Below are 16,728 nucleotides of genomic sequence, written 5' to 3'. Positions count from 1 at the left end.
GGCCTTGAACTCATTATGTACCCCGGGCTGGCCTCAAACTCATGGCCTCAGCCGTGATAGATGGATAGATGGATAGACAGATAGATAGATATCAGTGCAAAGGGAGCCTCAGCCTCCCAAGTGCTAGGATTACAGGCGTGTGCCATCTCGCCTGGCCTAGATAGATTACTATCCCATATTACAGAAGGGGAACGAGGCTCTGAGCTGTTATGTAACTTGTCTGCTAGTAGCAGAGCCAACATTTGAACACAGTGCCTTGAAGCAATGTGCTGCCCTGTCTACCTGCAGTGTCTCCAAGCCTGGGCAAAAGTCTGTGCGGCAGAAGAGAAAATAGAGAAAGTGAAAAATCAAAGAAGCCAGTGGACTTCCTTAGAAGAATCTCAGAAATACCAGTGTATCCTAGGCAGAGAGGAAAAAAAAAACAGTATCAGAAACCTAGGTTAAGATGGTGACTTGAGCTTCTAGAGACCAAAGTGAAAAAGAAAAATAGAGCAAGGATTTATGGGTCTGTCTCATTCTGTATGATAAAAGGAAGTTAAATATTTGCCTGGGGAAATGAATTTGATCACTGGGATAATCCTGCTTGGGGTTCTGTGAGAAATGCAAAGGAGAGGGCAAGTGTTACTTGCCAATCAAATCAGTAAGTGTTACTGAGCACCAGTTGTGTCAGCCTTTAGGGCACATGGAGGAGATATAAATGGAAACATATACAACAGGCAAAATGTTGTGGCTTTGACACTCCAGGGGCTACCTGGAGAGGGAGAAAGACACCAGGAAAGAGACCATCACAGGGCACTGGAAAAGGCAAAGACTATGACCTTTCAGAGCTGCTTGTATTAACCCCACACAAAAAATGATCAGGGATGTGTGTTGGGTGAAATGGCTGTATGCAAGCACTGTTGGAATGGTAGGGAGTCAACAGTCCTTGATTTTGAGCCTAAGAATTCTCTGAAGAGCATTAAGGAAATGCTGCCCTGCAAAGCTCCACAGGTCTTTATGCTGTGAGAGGAGGAAGCCTGAATGCATCTTGGGACCAGAGCACTGTGTTTGGGGAGGAACATTCCTGTGATCTTTTAGTCTTGCCCCAGTGAACCAAGGACACAGAGCTAAAGTGCTTTGCAGAGGCACAAGGCTGTCTTATTTGGGGCTCAAGGGCTGGCTGCTAAAATGGGGTGATGGCATTGAAGGGCTTTTCTCCTCTAGGTGAGGTCCTGAGCAGCAGCGGAGTACAGGTCCAGGGCACCGGCCAGAGATGACAGAGCAATGTTGCTCTAAGGGAGGTGCTACCTACAACATGGTAGCTAGCCAGAGTTAAGGGAAAAACTAGAGAATGCACAGGAGTGGTTCCTGGGAGGGAAACTGTGGATGGACTCCAGGAGCTGAGATGTCTGAGGACCTGGTTAAAACTGTCCTTTAGTACTTTGCAATTCTCGTATGTTACCTCTGCCCTCCTCTCCAGACCTATGGAACTATGGTAAAGCCAAGGTCAGCCATGCTAGGGAAATGGAGAGTGAACAACAGCCCGGGGAGCCAAGTAGGAGACAGCTGGGAGGGAGGTGTACAGCTTATGCATAGATGTGGCCCGTTCCCCATGGACTCTGATACACCTAGGACGAGCCTGAGCTGGGCCTGCAGTATCACCAGAACTCAAAGGATCTGGGTTTGGGGCACTATTCCTGCAACAGGGCAGTTCAAGAAGTGGGAAGGAACAGGGGCTTTGCATGGCCCAGAGGGAGCTGCAGATAGCAGTAGGAGGGGTCAGCAAGAGTCAAATGGGGGTGGCTTGGACCACCAGGTACTGGAGGAGCTCAGGCTTCACCTGGCAATGGGAGTCATGGGATGGCTTGGAAGAAGAGAGATGAGACAGGGAGCTAACAGGAGTTTGAGTGGCCACCTGATAGGAAACAAGCAGGCAGCTGCACTTCTGAGTGATAAGAAGGAGAAAGGAAGCAAATGGTTCATCAAAGGAGCAAGTCAGTTCTCTCCCTGAGATAAGAAAGTGTGGGAAACTGGGATGACACCTTTTAAATACAAGGTGTGTCATTTGTCCAGGGCTTCTCTGTGCAGTGGCCAACTTTTGTCCTTTTGGGGGCTACTGTCTGTGGGACAGCCAGCTACTTTCTTGCCTATAATCAATGTTATCTTTTTGTTCATTTTATTTTAGCCCTGAAACTGGCCCACACATGATTTCCATTTTATGTGCAGCTAAGGAATCATGCTAGCCAGTGATAGAGTGGTCAGATCTGTGCTGAGGAAGCCATCTGCTGATTGTGGGTGGAAAGGAGAATGGGCTGGAGGTGAGGAGTCTGGGGAGTACTCCAGAGCTGGGCCAAGGTCACAGGGATGGAGACAAGGAGACCAGTGTTGTTAGGATTTGGATCAAAAGTGTCCCCCAGAAGGCTCATGTGTTCAGAGATGGGGCTTCTGGAAGATGTTTGTTTCATAAGGGTGGTAACCTCCATTGATGAGTTCATAACTGAATGTTATGAGGTTGGGCCTGGTGGGAGGAAGTAGGTCACTGGAAGCATAACCTGGAATTCTTGCCTAGCCCCTTCCTCTCTCTAACCTGTGCTTCCTGGGTGCCGTGAGGCCAGCAGCTTTCCTCTGCCTCATCTTTCCACCATGACATTTCTGCCTTGGAACCAGAAGACCCAGGACTAAAACCTCTGAAACCAGGAGCCAAAACAAACCTTTCCTCATTTGAGTTGTGTATGTCAGCTATTTCGGTCACATGATGAACTTGATTGAGACACATGGAGAGCTATTTGGGGGGGCAGGTTCATGACAGCTTGATAACAGAATGGGGGAAGGGGGGAAGATGGAAAAATGAATGAAGAATGCCAGGATGTATCCAAGTCTCTCCCTCCTGCCATGGTTGCTGGGAGGTCAGAGAGGACACAGGTAGGACTGGACACACGGCCTCACACAGTGGGGGCCACCTACCCTGCACCCCACTGGTGCCAATACCTTCTTGGACCTGGCCATTCCAACCCTCAGCAGGCTTTCCATGGCCTGGAGCCTTAGCAACCCTCTGGCCTCCACTTTTCTACCACTCTTGGGGCACTCCTGGTTGCCACCCCTGCCTCCAGAAGTGCTAATCCTGATGCTACAGCTCCTCTGTCAATCACCAGATGAGGGCAGAACTGCTGGCAGAAATTCTGCAGGGTAAGAGATGACACCAAGGGAGTCCCCAACCCCATGTAAACCTTCAGCAAATCCTGGGTTCTCTCAGAGGACCACTCACCCAACCTGTCCGTCCGTCCTTCCTTCCTTCCTTCCTTTCTTCCTTTTGTAAGAAAAAAAGGGATTGAACCCAGGGTCTTTCCACTTTATCTATCTATCATCTATCTATCTATCTATCTATCTATCTATCTATCTATCTATCTATCTATCTATATCCCTAACTCGTTTTACTTTATTTTATTTTATTTTATGATGGGATCTTGCTAAATTGCCCCGGCTGTGCTTGAACTTGTGATCCCCCTGCCTCAGCTTTCCAGATTGCTGGGATTACAGACGTCAGCCCTAGTTCTGAAATCAGTTTCTCACATGAGGGTGAAGGTGGGTGGAAGGAGGGGAAGGAAGATTACAATCATCGGCAGTTGGCGGTATTTTCACATCTACTTATCTGATCATTCATTCATTCACTACTGACTCATTCGGCTAAGGCCTGTGGACTGCCCTCCCAGGACCAGACACTCTGCCGCTGCCTTGACTTCTCAGTGGTAGGAGAGAGGCAAACAAGTTTTACTCTTGCTTACGTTTTCCAGATTAGGAAAATGAAGTCTGGTGGGGGAAAGGACTCTTCCAAAGTCACACAGCTGAAGCCAGCACAGGTGGTCAGCCCTCCACTCCCAGCCCGTGCTGAGTTCGAGGCTGGCTATGCATGCTGCTCCTCCTGTGGACTCCAGGGAAGTATCACTGACCCAAGGCTGGGGCAGGGGGTGTCAGAGAGAAACAGGCTTGTCTGTGAGGTTTCTTCAGACTCGTTTCTTGTTCTCTCCCGCCTTGCTTTCAATAGCTCCTGAAGGTACTGAGTGTCCCCACAACTCCATCACCCTGAGGGGTGCCCACATCCCAGGATCTCAGCTTGTCCCTCCCCAAGGGCACCCCCCTAAAGAGCTGTGAGCTACTCTGACTGTCTCCACTGCCTGACAAGGAGGGGCTTCTGGGCTCAATGTCACCATTCTGGGGAGCACATGGACATTTTACCAGGGACTTTCCTTCACCCTACACTAGCTGGAGGGGACCTTTCCTGTGGTTTCTCAAATAATTATGCCAAAGTGACCTCCAGCATATCTTCCCTGGTAGTTAAGTTTGAAACTGCCAAAGCTGGGGTCAGAATTCTTGATCATTTGAGCTGGAATCAGGGAATGTTACAGTTGGAGCATAGGAAGTTGGATTTTGGATTGTAAAATGTTTGAATAACTCTAGACTTTTAGGGCTAGGACTGGAATCATAAACAATTATAGCCAGAATTGTAGATTAACCAGGGCTAGAAGTGATGCCAACATCATTCCATCTATCCCACCTCCCTAACAGCTGAGAAGCAAGGGCTGGCTCCTTAGTCATTCAGCAAGTCAGGACTGGGCTGGGCCTCTTGCCCAGCAGGGCTTATCCTCAAGATCCCATGGAGCAGAATTCTGGGGGCAGAAGCACTCCCTGCTTGGGGACAGTGAACAGCAGGGACAATGGCTGGCCCTGCCCCTGCCTGGTCCTCCCATCACAGCAGATATATTTAGGTGACCTCCCCAAATGTGTTTCCACAGCTCTCAACACTGCCTTTTATGTCCTCTGGTTCTCCAAGCCCTCCGGGCATCTTCTCTAAACTGACTCAATGAAGTCACCAGAAATAGGGGCTCTTGTTCTGCCAACACAAATGTTTTAGTCCTAGAAACAAACCCCAGTCAGAGGGTCTCCCTAGGCCTGTAGCTCAACTCTGACCTCACAGCCTCCTATCTGGCTCCCAGGGCCCACCTTTGTCCAGGGACCACACATCCCTCCTCCTGTTCATCTTGGCTTTTTTCATTCCAGGCAGGAGGACCACAGCCCCTGCCCCTGAGAGTTCCCCACAGCCCCAGTTCACAGTCCAGCACAGGTCAGTTTCTGCAGTGCTTGTCAGGATAGAGAGGCCCATCCAAGCCCCAAGGCTGCCTCCCACCTTTCCCCCCTTAGCCTCTTTCCCACTCTCCATCCCAGGCATTGCCAGAGACTTGCATCTCTCCTTTTCAGAGCATCTTCCCAGGAGTCAGGGAGGCACTGAGAATGCAACAGTGATGCAGTCTGGGGACAAGAGGGATCTCTCAGTCACCCAAATGGGTGGATCTCAGATTCCCACCTGTCTCTCATTGGAATCATTGGCTTTGTGAAAAACCAAGTTCCTGGGTGGGCAGAGACCCACTCATGAGGGGGTCTCCATCACTGTCATCACAGTTTTGCCATTATATGTTAGGGTTTTTATGTGCCAGAGACTGCCTTATATCGAGGAACTCAGTCAGTCCTCACAGTAATACTATAAAGTGAAGTGAAAATACTGTTAACATCTCCATTCTACAAATGAAGAAACTGAGGGACAGTGGGATTTGGCAGGTAGAGTGTCAGAGCTGGGGTCTGAGCCATACCTGGATGCCACAGCAATTTTTGCAGTCTCAGATGGTAGCCTGCTCTGGGAACCCCTTCTCCATGGTGCCCTGGAGTCCTGTAGGTGTACTAGAGGTGAGAATCTAATTGATGGTCAGGGATCCTCTGCAGAAGCCCTGTCCCCTGGCCCTGCCCTGGAAGTGACCAAGATACCTTCACATAGCACACATGCCTGACCTCACAGTTATACTCCCTGGAGTCTCAGGCCAGGGGTTCCTGCTCTACAGGGTGCTGGAGGGTCCATCACAGGATAACAGGATAAGCCTTGAGCTGACTTATTGGATGATAATTTACCAGAAGAGTATTTTTACATTAAAACAAATGAGAAAATATTACAGAGAAAAATGTGAAATCTACAGGAATTTTGAAGATTAAAAGCATGAGACTTCAAAGGAGCTTCTCGTGTGTTTGTGTGTGTGTGTGTGTGTGTGTGTGTGTGTGTGTGTGAGAGAGAGAGAGACAGGGAGGGACAGAGACAGAGAGGGGGAGAGAGAGAGACAGGGAGAGAAGGGGGAGTGAGAGAGAGGGAGAGACAGAGAGAGACAGAGACAGAGAGGGAGACAGAGAGGGAGACAGAGAGGGGGAGAGAGGGAGAGAGAAGGGGGGAGAGAGAGAGAGGGAGAGAGAGAGAGAACATGCCAGCAAGCACATGGGATCTGTCATACTTCCTCCTCCCAGATCCAGAATCAGCTTTCACTCTCCCAAGTTTTTAGGGGTGTTGGATGCAAAAGTGACAAGCATTGCACAAAAGCCCCTCATCTTCCATTACCTGGCTCAGCACACCACAGGGAGCATGAGATGTGCCCCACAAAACACACAACTCATAGCTGGCGCAACACATACAGCACACGGTGTTGCCATGGCCCCTGCCACAGAGCACACGAGGTAGAACCTCTGGGTTATCCTGGCTGGCAAAGTCACATCTGGCTATAGGCAGGCATCATACATACTTGTCGTGGGCACAGTCCACATCCATGGGTTGCATGTGGCACATTGTCCACACACCACACACCAGCTATACACAGCCCACTGCTCACAGCAAGCCCTTACACACTGCCTAGCCATCCACACATACAGGGACTCACCTTGGGGAATCCCACCAGGAAGGGTTGTGAGCCTGCAACCCCTCACTGGTGCTCCCTGTCCCCATGATCCCCTCCTGGCTTCCGCCCTCACCTTGGAGGGAAGTCCCAGGGGCCGCGGGTTTGGCGATGTCGGTCCTGGAGCGCTGGGTGGTGAACCCACGATCTGAGCGACCAGACAGAGCTCGCTCAGGCAGCAGCTGCTGCTCCAGCCCCAAGTGGCGCCCGTGCAGCAGACCAAACTCATGGGGAGGGGCTGTGGGCAGGCAGCATTGGCACCCGTGCTGGAGTCCCGCCCAGCCAGGACCGGCTATGCTGCCCGCCCGTGAGGGACTGGGAGGCAGTGACAGAGTCTGGATTAGGCGGCAGGCTTCTGAACTCAAGTCTGGATTCCTTCGTAACTCCTACACTTCTTTGGCCTCAGTCTCTCTATTTGTATTGGTGTGTGGAATGAGGATGGGGTGGAATGGTGATAGCTTAGGGGGGTAGAACAAGGGAGAGGAAGAAGAATATTAAGTGTAAATTCTTGAGCAGGCATGTGCCAGACACTGTGCTATTTTTAAAAATTAATTAACTAATTTTGGTATTGGAGATTGGACCCAAGGCTTTTGCCCTGACCTGCATCCCCAGTCCCTTTTAAAACTTTTTAAAATTGTGAGACAAGGTTTTGCTAAATTGATATATTGCCCAGGCTGGGCTTGAACTTGCAATTCTCCTGTCTCAGCCTTCCAGACCACTGGAATTACAGGAATGCATCACCAAACCTGGTTTGTTCTAATTATTTTAATGCATTACCTCATTTACCCCTCATAGCACTGCAGAAGTATTATTACCACCATTTCACAAGTGGGGAAACTGAGGCACAGAGATTGAAGTGACTTGCCCAAATTGGTAAGTGGCAGACCTTAGGTTTAAAGCCAGACAGCCTGACAACAGAGTGCAAGTATACCTGAAGTATGGGTCTATGGTACTTTCCATACCATACACTGCTTCCTGGGGCTCATAACAACCCCAGGAGCTTGGTTTTACCAATCCATTTTACAGATTAGGAAACTGAGGCGCTAGGGGTTAGCTTGCTCCAGTTCACCCAGTTAGTGGGACATCAGATTAAGGATGGCAGAGGGAATAGGAGTGGTGCTAGGGACAGTGACTGTCAAGGAGCCAGGAATGGTAGCACAAGCCTATAATCCTTGCATTCTGGGATACTGAGACAAGAGATTGCAAGCTTGAGCCCAGCCTGAGAAGCTTAGCAACTTATTGAGACCCTGTTTCACAAGATAAAAAGGGCTGGGGATAGAAAATAGTAGGTAGACCTTATGCTGATGGGGAGGGTATCTACGGATGGAGAGAGGGGAAGTAGAGGAGGGGAAAGGCAAATAAAAAGGATGAAGATGTGATATGTATATGTACCAACTCCCCACAGTGAATATATTCATTATGTATCACAAATATGTACTAAAGGGGGGAGGGGGTGGGGATGTAGTTCAGTGTGAAGGCCCGGGTTCAATCCTCAGTCTGACCCCCCCAAAATAAAAAATATATAAAGTGTGTATATATATATATATAAAGTGTATATATATCTATATATCTATATATCTATATCACACAAGGGGACATGGCCTGGTACACAGTAGGGGCCCGTCAATGTCAATGTCCCTCTTGACGTCACTTTCTTTCCCTCTCTTCTTCCCTTCCGTTGCCTATGATCGGGCTAGTGGAGAGACACCTCCAATTCCCTCATCTCTAAACCTCTTGACCTGCAGTCTCCAGACATAAGCCAGTCTCTCCTCGTGGTTACCATTGCAACTTTTGCTCTACAGTCACAGTTCCTATTAGGTGCCAGGGCCATGCTAGGCACATTGGGGAAAAAGAATTAGACAGTGCTGACAGTGCTGGCTTGGTGGAGTTTATAGTCTAGTAAGGAGAGCACATGTTAACAAATAGTCTTGCAAATTAATGCAAATAGTGACTGTATATTATGTCACACACAGCTAAGAAGGACAAGTGAAAGACCAGAAGAGAGATTAGAGTCAGGAAGGGGGACATCTAATTTAAACTGGGAGATCTGGGAAGGCTTCCCAAAGTGACATTTCAACTGAGACTTTAAGCATTGGCTTAAGGCAGGTGGAGGTGAGGGAAGAGAATCCCAGGCAGAGGGACTGCGCAGATTTCCTGAGACAGGAAAGGTCATTCACTGTTGCCATTCTTGGAGGAGTTACCTCTTCTGCATGCCTCTGTCCACCTAATCTGGCCTCTGACCCCAGAGCATCTGCAAGGTGACCCAGCCAAGGATCCAGTGATCTCCACGACTTGGAAGCAATGTGCATATCTCAGTCAGTCATTTGTGGACACCAAATGATTCCCCATGCAGCCCACACAGCATTCTTCCGGGTCCTTCTCCTTCTCAGACTTCTCCCCAGGGGCCCTGTCTTTCCTCTCCTCAGGGCTCTGTTCTACCCTCTATTCCACTCACACTGCACATGGTCCCTGGGAAAGGGCACTGTCTTCTTACCCAAGTGTGCGGCACACTCTCAGCCCAGCTTTTCTCCTGTGTCCCAGACCAACTGATCCCTGGATGTCTACCCTAGGAGGGCTACTATGCCCCTTCCTCCATGTCCTCATCTCAGTGACAGCACCACCAGCCCCTGTCACTTTAACCTAGTATCTGCAGCACTCAAATTCTAGTCCTTCCTTTAGGGTTGGCCATAGCTGTTATTCAACAAATATATATTGAATTCTTGCTATGGTCCAGGATTAAGGAATGATTTCTTTTTAAAAACAAAAGCAGTAACATCAACAACAACAAAAAGGAAAATATTGAAAAGTCAGTATCATAAAAAAAGCTCTCTGCATCCAAAAACACTAAACAAAAGAAAAAAGTGAAAAGACAGCAGGCTGGGAGGTCATTGTAACACATATAACAAAGGACTATTATTCAACATAGAAAAATACACATCAATAAGAAAAAGTCAAAAAACCTATTTAGAAATGAGTACAGCCAATACATGTATGAAAAGATGCTCATCCATCCTCTCTATTTACCAGGGAACTTTAAATTAAAGTGACAGTGTACCATGTCACATACATCTATTAGCAAAAATTTAAAAATTTGATAATACCAATTTTGTTGAGCCGGTAAAAAGAAGGGAACTTGTATACACTTCTTGCAAGACTAGCAATTTAACACAGAGAAGATTAAAGGGTACTTTGTCAATATCTAGTGGAGTTGAAGATAAGATGGAACATTCTAATCCACTGTATACAACTGGCAGAAACTCTTGCATGTGTTGAAATGTCCATCACAGAATTGTGTCTAATAGCAAAGCACTGGGAACGACCTATATACCCATCACCAGGGGAATGGAGAAATAGACTATTATTCAGACATTGTTGGCTCTCTGAACTCTCAGTCTTTCTGTATTTGTTATGGCAGTGACTTGTAGAAAATCTGACCTTTCAAATCTGCACACACTCACCAACCTGGACCTGGGTGAGAGGAGCAGAGAGTGGTGGTCTCAGCCAGCATCTCCTCCACAGGACAGGATCGTGTCTCACGCTTCTGTCATTTAGACTTATTTGCTGCACACCTGTGTTAAGTGAGGTTGTTTCCTAATAAAGTGGGTAAGCCTGAGAAGAAACTAGGTAAGCCTGAGAGGCGACCCAGAAAAGGCTATCACTGAAAGAAAGTATAAGTGATCAAGCTCATCGGGAAGGCAGGATGGTGAAAGATGTAGGATATGTCTTGTCCTCCATGTGCAGGAGCTCTTCTGTGTGGGAGGAAACTGAGCTCCTTCTGTGTTCCTTGGAAAAGGAGTCAATGCTTTAGAGACTTCAGAACTTTCTGAGGTGGTGGAAATATATGTGTTGTCCAGGATGGTAGCCTCTGGTCATGTGTGGCTCTTGAGCACAAAATGTATCTAGAGCAATAGAGGAACTCAATTTTAAATTTTAAATTAATTTCAATTTAAATAGCCTGTGGGCTTTGGGTGTAGCTCCAGAGGTAGAGCATTTGTCTAGCATGTGAGTCCCTGGGTTCCATTCCTCGCACTGAAAATAAATAAATAGTCTTTTGTGACTAACAGATATCGTATTGGACAGTACAACTTTATATTATGCAGAAATCCTTGGTGATTACTGGTAATTTCAATATTATTTGGAGGAAATTAGTTTTTTGGGGGTGGGCTGGGAACATAATTTTCCTTGTTAAATTCTGGAATTTTCCTTTCACTATGCACAAATTTACTATCAGGAATGGACTATATTCTAATAGTAAGAGGCAACTATGTATTCACATAATAGACTTTTATACAGCAGAGAAAATGAATGAGCATGTCAAGAAAGCTAAAATAACATAAGCATAACGTGATATATATATATATAATACATATATTATGATACGATGCAAATAAAAATTCTAAAACACACAAAATAATACTATACTCAGGGAGAAAACATGCAAAGACCCAAGTAGACATGGCCAGCAGTGCAGAGGTGGTTGAATTGTGGGGGGCACATGACATCTCTTTCTCTCCTGATTCCCCGGCACCCTGCTTGCTCTATGGACGTGGAGAGGATGGGTGGGGCCAGCACAGAGCACGCCCCTCCCTCAGAAGTCTTCTCAGGCCCCCTGCTGACCCAACAGGGCTGAGGGCCTCCTCTGGCTCCCAAGCCTCGGTGTGGGCCTCTGTCACCTCTGAGCACTTTGGCCTAATGTTGTCTCTTCCAGCACCCAAGCTCCAGAGCAGGCACCGTGTCTGTGGCTCTCCAACCTATTTCCCCCACAGTTGGCACAGTGCTCTGTAAATATCTAAATGAAGGAATGAGCGTCAGATTCTCTGGGGATTTAGAGCCATCGTTATCATCATTCATTCATTTCTTCTCTGATGCCTGCTATGTGTCAGGTCTGTGCAGGGCGTGGGAGATACAGAGGTTCTTGGGGGGTGCCCTTGGTGGGTGTTGGAGAGGGTAGAGCAGGACTCAGTGGGCTTTTGGACAAAGAGATGTGAACCATACAGAGCCACAGGAACTCAGAGGGGCCTCTGGCCCAGCCCAGGGGAGGGAGAAAGGTAGAAGGAGGATCAAGGCACAAGTATGGCCTAGGCTCAGTGTTTCAAAAAATGGCTAGAGTTCTCTGAGTAAAGCAGGGGGAAGGTGTTTCTGGGAGAGGGGGAAGCAATTAAAGGAGCTGGGGTTGAGTGTGGAAAATTAAGGGACAGTCAAGGTTCAGTCCTAGAGAGTTCAGTGGGAGAGAGGAATGGGACAAGATAAGGCAGTAGAGAGGGCAGGACCAGATCAGGCAGGGTCTTAAATGACAGGTTAATTTCAAGTCCAGTGGGACCCCAGGAAATGTTTAAGTAGGGGTGGGGTGGGTCATACTCAGTTGTGTTTAGAAAGCTGGCTTGACCGGGCTGCTGTGCCCAGGGGCAGGGTGGACATTGTGGAGGCCGGGCCAGGAGTCCAGCTAGTGACCAGGGCAGTCAGGACAGAGGAGGGCTGATAAGTGGAGAGATGATTAGAAGACAAATTCAGGGATTCTTTAGGTATAGAATCAGCAGGACTTAGGCAGATGGGATGTGAATGTGAGGGATGGGATTGGGGTGTCTTGTTTGGCTGCAGAAGCAGACCCTGAAGCAAAGGTTCAAGTACAAGGTGAGCCAGGGAAAGCAAGGAGACCAACCTAGGTGGCTGCCAAGCAGATCACCACTGGGCATCAGTCCTGTTGGGAACCTTGGAGGCCACACAGAACATGCCTCCAAGATGTTCCCTCAGAGGCAGGGAAGCTGGAGCATTTTTCCACCAGCTCTAGCTGTCACTGGTTAAAGCTGACCCAAGGAACTTTCTGCACTTCTGGCTGAGTGTGCTGCAAAGACCAGAGAAAAACCCCAGGCAGAGCCTGAGGTTCCCAGAGTTAAGGGCTGGAGTATGTGATACCTGCTTGCTGAGGTCAGGGCAGGGACCCATGCAGCTGCTATAGAGTGGGAACCCTGTCTGGTCCCAGAGGTTGAGCTCTGGTTCTCCCAGGGAAGTGGAGGAGGGAGTCTGTGTGGAGCTGGAGTGCGAGGTGGGTCTGGACCTGGTGGTCCTGACTGTTCCAGCCTCCCTTCAGCCCTCAGCCTTTCTCGCTTAATCAATCCATCCACTGTCCCCAGGTCTTCCTGAGTATGCAGTGTCACCCTGATTTCCATGGAGACTATGTTCCAGGCTCCAGACATGTCACTCTGATTAGCTTAGCTGAGTGGTTTGAACTTTGCACTCACATCTAGGCAGAAACATTTGGTGGCTCTTCTATAAAATCAAATCCGGTCAGCCAGTATTGTCAGTGGGCTAAAGAAACAAATGTGGGACTCACCAGCTTCATGCTTGGTCCTCCAGGTCAAAGGATAGGCGAGGTTGATTTTTCTGTCTTTGGGGTGGAGCCATCAGTTAAAGGAGGGAAGAGGACATGCCTAGGGTTGAGACTTAGGAGGAGCAGCCAGAGCAGTATATGAGAAGCAGAGCAGAGCACTGCTGCTGAGGCCAAGGGAGCGGGACTGGAAAAGGAAGGGAGAGGATGGCAGGAGCACAGTGGGGCCCAAGAGCCAGGCCTCAACTCTCTGACTCCAGGAAGCCAAGAAGCCTTGGCTAAGCTGCCTGGCAGCAAGCTTGCCTCCTCCTCATCCCTCCCTTCTCTGCCTCCTCCCAGCTGCAGTCCATGGTCTCAGAAGCTTTAGCAGCTGGCAGTTGTCCACCAAGACCCATGGCTGGGTGAGCTATGTCTGGCATTTCCAACAACTCCCAAGACTTCCTTTGCCCCATCACCCCCAGTCTTGGGGGTCGGTCCCCTCCAGTAGGGGCCAGTGCTGCTCTCTCAGCCCCAGCCGTAGCTCCAGGGCTCTCAGCCCCCTTCCCGAGGCCTTGGAGCTTGGCCTGTCAGTCCAGCAGCAAGCTTGTGTCCTATATAAAAGCAGCCTTTCCTGGAAGTTGCCCATTTCACATTCTTACCACATTCCAACTGCCCAGCTAAGTATTAATTCACAAGTCCATGACCCAGGAATTCTTTCCCTGGTAGCTCTTCCTTGGCGCTCTGGCTTTCTCTTCTACTTCTAAGCCAATTGATCCAAGACCCCATGTAGCTCACTACCACCAGACCCACGCCCACCAGGTTCCTCCTGGTGACAAAGTTAATATGGTCTCCAGCAGTAAAAGGAGCATAGTGCCGGGGGAAATCGAGGTGACAGTCCACAGAGGCCTGCTGCTCAAACTGCCTGTGGAGTCCCATGACCTCTGCTGCCCTCGGTACTATAAGTCACTGATATGGTAACAAAATCAACACATGGAACAAGCAGCCAGGTTAATGAGAGCCAAGTGTTGCGATATGAGACAAATCCTTTCCTTGGCACCAAGAAGTCCCTTTTTTAAAAAATTATTTTTAAAAATTGACAGATAACATACATATACAGCATGATATTGTATAGTCTGTAACTTAAGAATAGTCAAATGTAGATCCCTGTTCATTTTAAAGCAGACAGACTTATTGAATCTGGGATTCAGTCAGACATTATTGCTTGGTAAAATGGTTTAAACTTCATAATAAAGAAAAAATTGATGTTTTCATTCACTTCAGCTCTTTAAGAAATCAACAAATCAATATCAAAATAATGGAAACAACCTAAATGTCTACCCATGGGGAACTGGTTAAATAAATTTATGGCTGTTTAACAGAACAAGAAAGCATTTTATGCATTAGTGAAAAAAGACCTTCATGAAACCTTCAGAAGAAAGTTATATGTAGAAATATGTGTATAGTATGCAGCCTTTTGTATATGTAAAGTATGAAAATAGAACACACAGTTTCAAAGGCTTCCATATGCATACAATTATCAGGAAAGATAAAAAAGTAACCACTAACTGAATCACTTATCAGGGTCAATGAGAGGAAGACTCTTCACTGTTTACTTTTATTTTGTTTGTTTTGTTTTTCCCAGTACCGGGGATCAAACTCAGGTCCTTGCGCTTGCGCAGCAGGCAGCAAAACCACTGAGCTAAATCCCCGGCCCCTACAGTTTACCTTTTAATTATTTTTGTTTGAATTGAAGGTATGCATTATTTAGTGGAAAATTATTAAAAAGAAATACATCCTTTTCTTAGATCAAGATATCACAATTTAAAAACGTGCTGATACGCTGGGGCCTGATAGTGCCCTTGTTGAGAAACATTGAAATTTCCATAAACTGGGATAGGTATGGGGAGTTACCATTTTCTAAGTAGTTTTGCATCAATTAACATATTAACCTTCTTAAGCCTTATGCAGAATGGTTGATTGATCCCATTTTTCAGAGGGAGAAACTGAGGCCCAGAGAACTCAGTGGTTTTGCCTAAGTAAAGGAGCTGTACCTGGGGCATTGGAGCCCAACACAGGAACAAAGGAGGGTGCAGGACACCATCTGGGCAGGGTCAGGCCTGGGTTTGGATTCCACAGCAGTGAGCTAAGGTGAGTTCATTCACAGCTCTAGTCACCTGTGAAACGGGAACACAGCTTTCTCCTCGTGAGTGGCTTGAGGATTAACTGCGGTGGTGTATTCAAGACTCAGCTCAGTGCCTGGCACCATGGTAACCACTATTTTGTTATTTAAATAGCATAACATGATATTCCAGTTCACCTGATAGTTCTTGAACTCTCTATGTGTCTGCCACATAAATTAGGATGGGGAAAAGCTTTGGAGACTTGAAGGAAATATAAAAGTCATCTCTGTCCTAAGTGATGCTTATGGCCTTACTCGGGAGACCAGGTTTAAGGCTCACTCAGCTTTTCTAGGAATAGAGTTGACTCTTGACAATATCCCACTCATTTTCCCATGCTAAACCTCATTGTAAAATTAAATAGCAGAAGTTTATTTATCCAACTTTAGGTTTTAAATGACAAGTGACAAAACTCACAGTAAGAACTAAATGTTTTTTCAGAATACTTGATGTCACTTTAGATAATATAGTATGGTACTTTTGTACTATCTGCCACCTCCAACCCCACCCTCACTGAGGTACTGGCTACTTATCCAGTTCTCCTCTTAATATCCTGCTTTAGCACTGTTTTTGCTATTAATTATGCCACAAATATAGAGTTGTCATGTGTTTTCTTCATTACCTAATGGTTTATTGCATTGACATATATGATACCAACTTAGGGCTTCTGGCGATTCATAGCATATGAGAAAAATACTGATAGATTAATCCTGAACTTCACTGGAAATTATCATACAAGTACTAACGTAGAGTCTGTAACTCATCTATCATCTATCTATCTACCTCATATCCTATAAATATATACAATTATTGTCAATTAAAATAAAAATTTGGCCTGCAATACTTAGTGAGGCCCTGTCTCAAAATTTAAAAAAAATTTTTAATTTTTTTTTTTGGTACCGGGGATCGAACTCAGGTCCTTGCACTTGCGCAGCAGGCGATGAAACCACTGAGCTAAATCCCAGCCCCCAAATTTTAATTCTTTAAATGTAAAATGTAGAAAAGGTTCAGGAAAGTAGCCCAATGTGAAGGCCTTGGGTTCAATCCCCAGTGCCATAAATAAATAAATAAATAAATAAATAAAAAGAAAACTAAATTTAGAGCTAGGGATGCAGCTCAACAGCAGAGTATGTGTTTAGTCTTGGCAATGTCTTGGGTTTTACTCCAGCACCAAAAATTTAAAAATTAAAAGGAAAATAAATAAAAATTTAACTTAATCAGAATTGTTCTTTATGGTTGATTACTTTTTCCTCAAAGATTGAGAGTAGGAGGATGGATATACACCTCCAAGGAAAAAAGCTCTGACTTCCCTCTCTCTTGCAGAGAGGACCAATATCCTTACTCACCAGAAAGAGGGCATGGTTTGTGTGGCAATGTCTCCATCTACTACCATTTGAGGATGTGGTTGCCAGAGGCCCTTGTGTTGTCAAAGGGAACCAAAATAGGCCAGAAGAACAAAAGTAAGGGTAGTAAGGATGACACCAGAAAAGGATGAGACCAAGGTGGC

At 46.8% G+C, this 16,728-nt stretch overlaps 1 protein-coding gene across 4 annotated transcripts in view; it reads right to left on the bottom strand.

Annotated features, from left to right (window-relative positions):
• P2ry6 (pyrimidinergic receptor P2Y6) overlaps positions 1-7,431 on the bottom strand; it is a 39,624-nt gene extending 32,193 nt beyond the window's left edge. For 2 of the 4 annotated variants that reach the window (XM_087211924.1, XM_087211927.1), the window contains exon 1: positions 6,726-6,825. The gene's annotated coding sequence lies outside the window, so the exon portion shown is untranslated. Of the gene's footprint in view, positions 1-6,725 lie in introns of all 4 variants that reach the window. The other 2 variants (XM_087211925.1, XM_087211926.1) reach the window with 2 other exon arrangements.
• Between the last annotated feature and the right edge of the window lie 9,297 nt (positions 7,432-16,728).

Source organism: Heterocephalus glaber, unplaced genomic scaffold, assembly GCF_053883595.1.
Source record: "Heterocephalus glaber isolate CG9 unplaced genomic scaffold, H.glaber_assembly_v1.0 deba00001428, whole genome shotgun sequence".
NCBI lineage: Eukaryota > Metazoa > Chordata > Mammalia > Rodentia > Bathyergidae > Heterocephalus > Heterocephalus glaber.
Note: the sequence above shows the minus strand (reverse complement) of the source record. Positions and strands in the feature narration are given on the sequence as shown.